The sequence below is a fragment of the Scyliorhinus torazame genome, chromosome 3 (assembly GCF_047496885.1).
Source record: "Scyliorhinus torazame isolate Kashiwa2021f chromosome 3, sScyTor2.1, whole genome shotgun sequence".
Classification (NCBI taxonomy): Eukaryota; Metazoa; Chordata; class Chondrichthyes; order Carcharhiniformes; family Scyliorhinidae; genus Scyliorhinus; species Scyliorhinus torazame.
Genome location: NC_092709.1, coordinates 67,312,237 through 67,318,236, shown reverse-complemented (window position 1 = coordinate 67,318,236; position 6,000 = coordinate 67,312,237). Strand labels below are relative to the sequence as shown.

Genomic DNA, 6,000 nt, shown 5'->3' with positions numbered 1-6,000 from the left:
CCCATCGCATCTGCTCCATCTTTCAATCATGGTTGATATGTTTCTCATCCCCATTCTCCTGCCTTCTCCCCATTAATCAAGAACCTAACTATCTCTGTCTAGAAAAACTCAGTGATATGGCCTCCACAGCCTTCTGCGGCAAAGAGTTCCACAGTTTCACCACCCTCTGGCTGAAGAAATTCCTCCTCATCTCTGTTTTAGACGATCGTCACTTCAGTCTGAGGCTGTGCCCTCGGGTTCTAGTTTTTCCTATTTGTGGAAACATTCTCTCCACGTCCACTCCACCTAGGCCTCTCAGTATCCTGTAAGTTTCAATAAGATCCTTCCTCATCCTTGTAAACTCCAACGAGTACAGGCCCAGAGCCCTTAACCTTTCCTCTGGTAAATTGACTGCTCTTCAACATTTCTCAACACATAACCTGTATCTCTGGTGCAGGTTTGCATCACATTTCCTACTGGAGACCTATTTTAAACAGTAGGCATTTTCCCCTTAAGTGGGAATCTAGAACTAGTGGCACCATTTCAAAATGAAGGTCTTCAGTTTAAGAGGGATATGAGGAGTTTCTTCTCTCAGAGGGTCGTTAATCTTTGGAATTATCTACCCCAGAAAGCAGTGGAGGCTGGATCATTGATCATATTCAAGGCTCAGTTGGACTGATTTCTGACCGACAGGAGAGGCAAGGGTTATGGTGGACCAGGCAGGAGTGGAGAGTTCAGGTCACAATCAGAACGCCTTGATCTTATTGACTGACAGCAGGCTCGAGGGGGCAAATGGCCTGCTCCTCTTTAAAACACATAGTTCAACAATTACCCATTCATATTTTGCATTATTTCAATTTGCTCTCACAAATGACCCTGGCTATCATGTGAAGAAAGGGACAATCCATTTGACATATAGAAAGTAGTTTCAAATAAGAAGCGTTAAAACCTCAAAAATACTGTGGAAGAGCAATCAAATGCATGTTCACAAATTCATGGAGATTATTTTTTTCGGAATAAATAAATTTCCTATGCCATTAAGTAAGATGAACATAACAAAGAGAGATTTTAAAATGTCATTTATTTGAACGTCTTACTGATTTTATTTTAGGACGGTTCCTGAGCTAGGTACCTCTTCCTCGTACTTCTTGGATAGTTTAAAAACGCCTGCCAATAATTCTTGCAATCCAGCCGCCACTGACAAGAGTTAAAATTACTGAACAATTTTACCCGGAATATTTGGCACTTATGTGACGATAAATTGGAGAAGATTATTGTTTTTAAAAAACAGCCGCAGCATTGCGTTAAAATGTAGTGAAATAAACAGAAAAGAGAGATAAATAATTCTTATCCTATGTTAATTTGATGGACAGAGCTACCTCCGTTCTGCCAATGGCAGCGGAGTTTTTGCTGTCCCCCACCCAACTCCTTCAGCCCCTCGCCGTGGATCTGTAGAATGATTATGAGCTTCTCCTCCAGCTCATCCTCTAACGGGGAACAGCTTCAGATGGAGCTGGTAGGGAGACTCTGTATCTAGTAGCGCGTGAACCGCCCCATGTACCTCATCAGCTAAATAGCAACTTACAGTGGCACCTACAGCATTGACAAGGTCATCTCAAGGCTGAGCGCGCATTGAGAATTTAATTTACATGATCTAATATAAATATATATATACACAACAAATAAAATACGTGCTCTCCTGGGGGTTAATTTTGGAAGTTTATATATATCGAAAACAATAAGTAAATAATTGAAATCTAAAAGGAATGGGCTCCTCCCCGGCGGGGAATTGAACCCCGGTCTCCCGCGTGACAGGCGGGGATACTAACCACTATACTACCGAGGAGCTCTGAGATCGAGCGCCACCGGTACTCTATTTATCCGGCATCCAGTCAGTTGTGTCATCGCGTTCCATTCAATCTTAGTTTTCTGGCTGTGCACCACAATCATTTCTTTCCTTTCCTCGTGCAACGGAGAGTTTATTGAACAGATCACGTGTTTTCCGAAGCGGCTTCTTACCTAGACAGGGCCGGTTAATTCATCAGATTCCCCTGAGAGCCCAGCTCATGTTGACTTCATTACCATGGAAAAGTTAGCACCAATTCGGCACTGCTGTGTATTGAGCCAGTTATGGTACACCATAGGAACAAGAGTAGGTTATTGCATGCTCTGGTATTAAAACCGATCTCACCCCCTTCACATCGATTTCAGTTTTAAAATATTTTAGTCACTCTAGCCTCAACAATGTTTTATGGTGGACAGATCCAGATTTCCACTCTTTCCACAAAGAAGAGCTTCATGGCGTCACTTCAGAGTCACTCCAATGAAATAAATCGTTCTCTCCACCCTATTAAATCCCTATTAAATCCTTTCATCATCTTAAACCCACCTCAATTAGGTCACGGCTTAATATTCGATATTCAAGGGAATATAAACCATAATTAAGCCTTTTAGTCCCAGGATCGTTCTGGAAAGTTTGCACCGCGTCACCTCCAAGACCAATCCTTCCTGAAGTATGGTGCATAGAACTAAACACAGTAGACAGTACACAGTGGAATGAGTGCACGAGGTTGATGGATTTTAGGGGACTAATGGAATTAAGGGATATGGGGTTAGTGCAGGAAGGCGGAGCTGAGGTAAAAGATTAACTATAGTCTTGTTGAATGGCGGAGTAGACTTGTTCATGTTGCTATTTCATACATTCAGTAATCCAGATGTGATCTAACCAGAGCTCTCTGTGTAGCATAGATGAAGATAATTGGGCCGAGGACTTTACTCCAAGGTAATTCTTCATAGATGTGCAGGTTAGGTGGTCGGCCATGCTAAATTACCCCTTTGTGTGTCCACAGATGTGCAGGTTAGGTGGATTGGCCAAGATCAATATGTGGGTTTATGAATATACAGCAGGGGAGTGACCTAGGTAAAGTGTTCTTTTGGAGGGTCGATGCAGACTCGATGCACTTTTGGGATTCTGTGTGCTGTTGCTGAGATGATTATTTGCTAACAACCACAACCATGTTCCTTTGTGTTATATTACTTCAACCAATGAAGAGTTTTCCCCTTGATTCACATTGACTTCAATGTTTCTTGGGCTCCTTAATGCCAGACTCGGTCAAATTCTGCCATCAAGGACAGTCACACTCACCTCACTTCTGGAGTTCAGCCCTTTTGTCCTTGTTTGGATCAAGGTTGTAATGAAGTCAGGAGCCAAGTGGCCCTGGCGCAACTCAAAGTGAGCACCAGTGAAATACAAACAAAATACTGTGGATGCTCGAAATCTGGAATAAAAATAGGAAGTGCTAGAAAATCAAAGCAGGTTCAGCAGCATAGGTGAAGAGAGAAACAAAGTTAATATTTCAGGTCAAAAATGACTCATCTTTGGCCCCGAGCTAAAGGCTATCAGGAGTCATTGGGAATGTGTATTTGGGGTTGTAATCAGATCAGTCATGATCTTATTGAATAGCGGAGCATGTTGGAGGGGTTGAATGGCCCACTCCTGCACCTAATTCGGAAGTTCATATGTAGCCTAAGAGAGTGACGGTGGAAATCTTAGTGGAGCTCTGACCAGGAGTAAAAAAGTAACAGTTTTGCTGGAAACAAGGACACCAAAGGTGAATACGAGGTTGTGATTAGTAGATTGGAATCAGCATAAATTTCATGGCGATTAGGGAGTCAAAGGCTAGACAAGTTAAACCGACAGGTCTGTAGTTGCTGGAATTATTATTGCACCACTTTTTCAACAAGTGTGTAACATCAAGGGTGTAACATTTATGGGCAGCACGGTGGCACAGTGGTTCGCACAGTGCCAGAGACCCAGGTTCAATTCCGGCCTTGGGTGATCTCTGTGTGTCATTTGCACATTCTCCCGTGTCTGTGTGAATTTCCTCTGGGTACTCCGGTTTCCTCCCACAGTCCAAAGGTGTGCAGGTTAGGTGGATTGGTCATGCTAAATTGCCTCTTAGTGTCCAAAAAAGATGTGTAGGTTAGGTTAAGGGGTTATTGGGATAGGGCGGGGGAGCTAGCTGGGTGGTGTGCCCTTTCAGAGGGTTGGTGTAGACACAATGGGCTGAATGGCCTCCTGCGCTGTCGGGATTCAATGGTTCTATGATCAACAATTCTTCAGTCATCTGGCACCATTGAAAATTATGCACAGTGCTTCCACAATTAACACCTTTGCTTCCTTCAGTATCCTCAGATGTATCTCATGCTGGTGACATATGAACGTTCTGGGCAGCCAACCTTTCTAGTACTTTCGATTTATCAATTTTTAGGACATCCAGAATCTCAACTACCTCCTTATTCTCTGTGACTTTGGAAGCATGTTCATCTGTGGTACAAACAGATATAGTGTACTAATTTAACACCACAACCATGCCCTCTGCCTCCATGCGTAGATTCCGTTTCTAGCTCCTAATGTGTCCCACTCTTCCTTTTACTATCCTTTTACTATTTACATGCCAATGAAAGACTTTTGATTGCCTTTTGTGTTATTGGCCTGCCTCTCCTCATACATGTTGTTTGCTTCTCTTGCTACTTTATTCACCTCCACTCTCTTGTATCCATCGTGATTCTCACTTGTAATGATAATCTGGCATACACATCCTTTTCCTGTTTCATTTTATTCCTTTCATCATCTGACGACCTCTGGCTTAGTTTGTTCTTCCTTGTGGGAATGTACCTCAACTGTACCTGCAAAATTTCCTTTTTCATGGCAATCCATTGTTCCTTTACAATTTTATCTGCCAGTCTTTGATTTGAATTTAGCTTGGTTAGATCCTTTTTTGATTCCACTGTAAATGGCCCTCCCCCAATTAAAGGTTGCTCCTTCTGTATTTCTATAACTAACCTGAATCACATCCCCCTAAATTCTCCCCTGCTGTCACTTGATCCAATTAACCCGCCTCATTTCCTAGTACCAGATTCAGCAATGGTTCCTTATTGGGTTGGAAGCATATGATTCAGACAATTCTCCTGTACACACTTCAGAAACTCTTCCCCCACTCTGCTATTACTACCCCCAGCCGAGGATGTTATTAGATTATTTAATCATTAGCATAATTAAAGTCCTTCCGAAGTCTTCCATTCCTCATGACACATGAGGCAGACAAAGCATTTTTTTTTTGCTTCCTTGCAAATGATCGCCAGCCTGTCACCGGAGATGACAGCTCAATGGATTCCACTCTGCATTAAGCAGGATTTTCTTTCTTTTTATTTTATTTTCTTTTCATGTACTTAATGATCGGTTTGCGCTGCTCGCAGAAAAATACTTTTCACTGTACCTCGGTACACGTGACAATAAACAAATCCAATCCAATCTCCCTAACTCTTGCTGCTTGCAATAGGTGTATTGGAAGGATTTACAGATTGGGAACCTGGCCTGTGGCCATCAAGTCCTCGAGCTGGGTTCAAACCTGAAGAATCTGGTTCAGGGGCAAGGATGCCAGCTACACATAGCGCCACAAGATGTGCCCATTGTAACTATAATTTGTTTTTCACATCTCTCTAATTTATTTGCAATTTTGTTCCTCTAGTTGGTGCTAGTTCCTGCTGGTTGGTGGCCTACAGAATACACACAAATTATTTCTTCACTCTAACCAAATAGATTCTGTCCTTGACTCCAGGTGGATCATGGGACCATTGGTCTCAGCGTTCCCCATTGCGGGAAGAAGTGCCCAATGGATCGGACCAGCTTTCTGAATGACAGCCATCCCACTCATACATGCCTCCTCAGCATTGCGCAGGCCCGGAGCCTAGCAAGGCAGACTGCCTTCTCCTGATGTCAGTGCGCTGATCCAGGAGCATTTTAAAAAATCGATGGCGTGTTCTAACTAGTAGTGGCGGCAGAGAGCAGGTCACGCGGCCCATACACTGACAACACGTGCACTGGGCGCGAGAGAGATTCCTCCAGTGTGTAGCTGCCAGCTGCTGGTGTGAGCTCCAGGGCCTCTGGTGAACAATCCATGAAGAAGAAGCGGAGAACAGGAATAAAGCAGCATAAAGATAATTTCTTGAGGTATGGGT

The 6,000-nt window shown here is 43.3% G+C and overlaps 1 non-coding gene across 1 annotated transcript; it reads right to left on the bottom strand.

The window, feature by feature from the left end:
• Positions 1–1,753: 1,753 nt before the first annotated feature.
• trnad-guc (transfer RNA aspartic acid (anticodon GUC)) lies at positions 1,754–1,825 on the bottom strand. The gene has a single exon. It is a non-coding gene; the product is annotated as a tRNA-Asp (tRNA).
• Between the last annotated feature and the right edge of the window lie 4,175 nt (positions 1,826–6,000).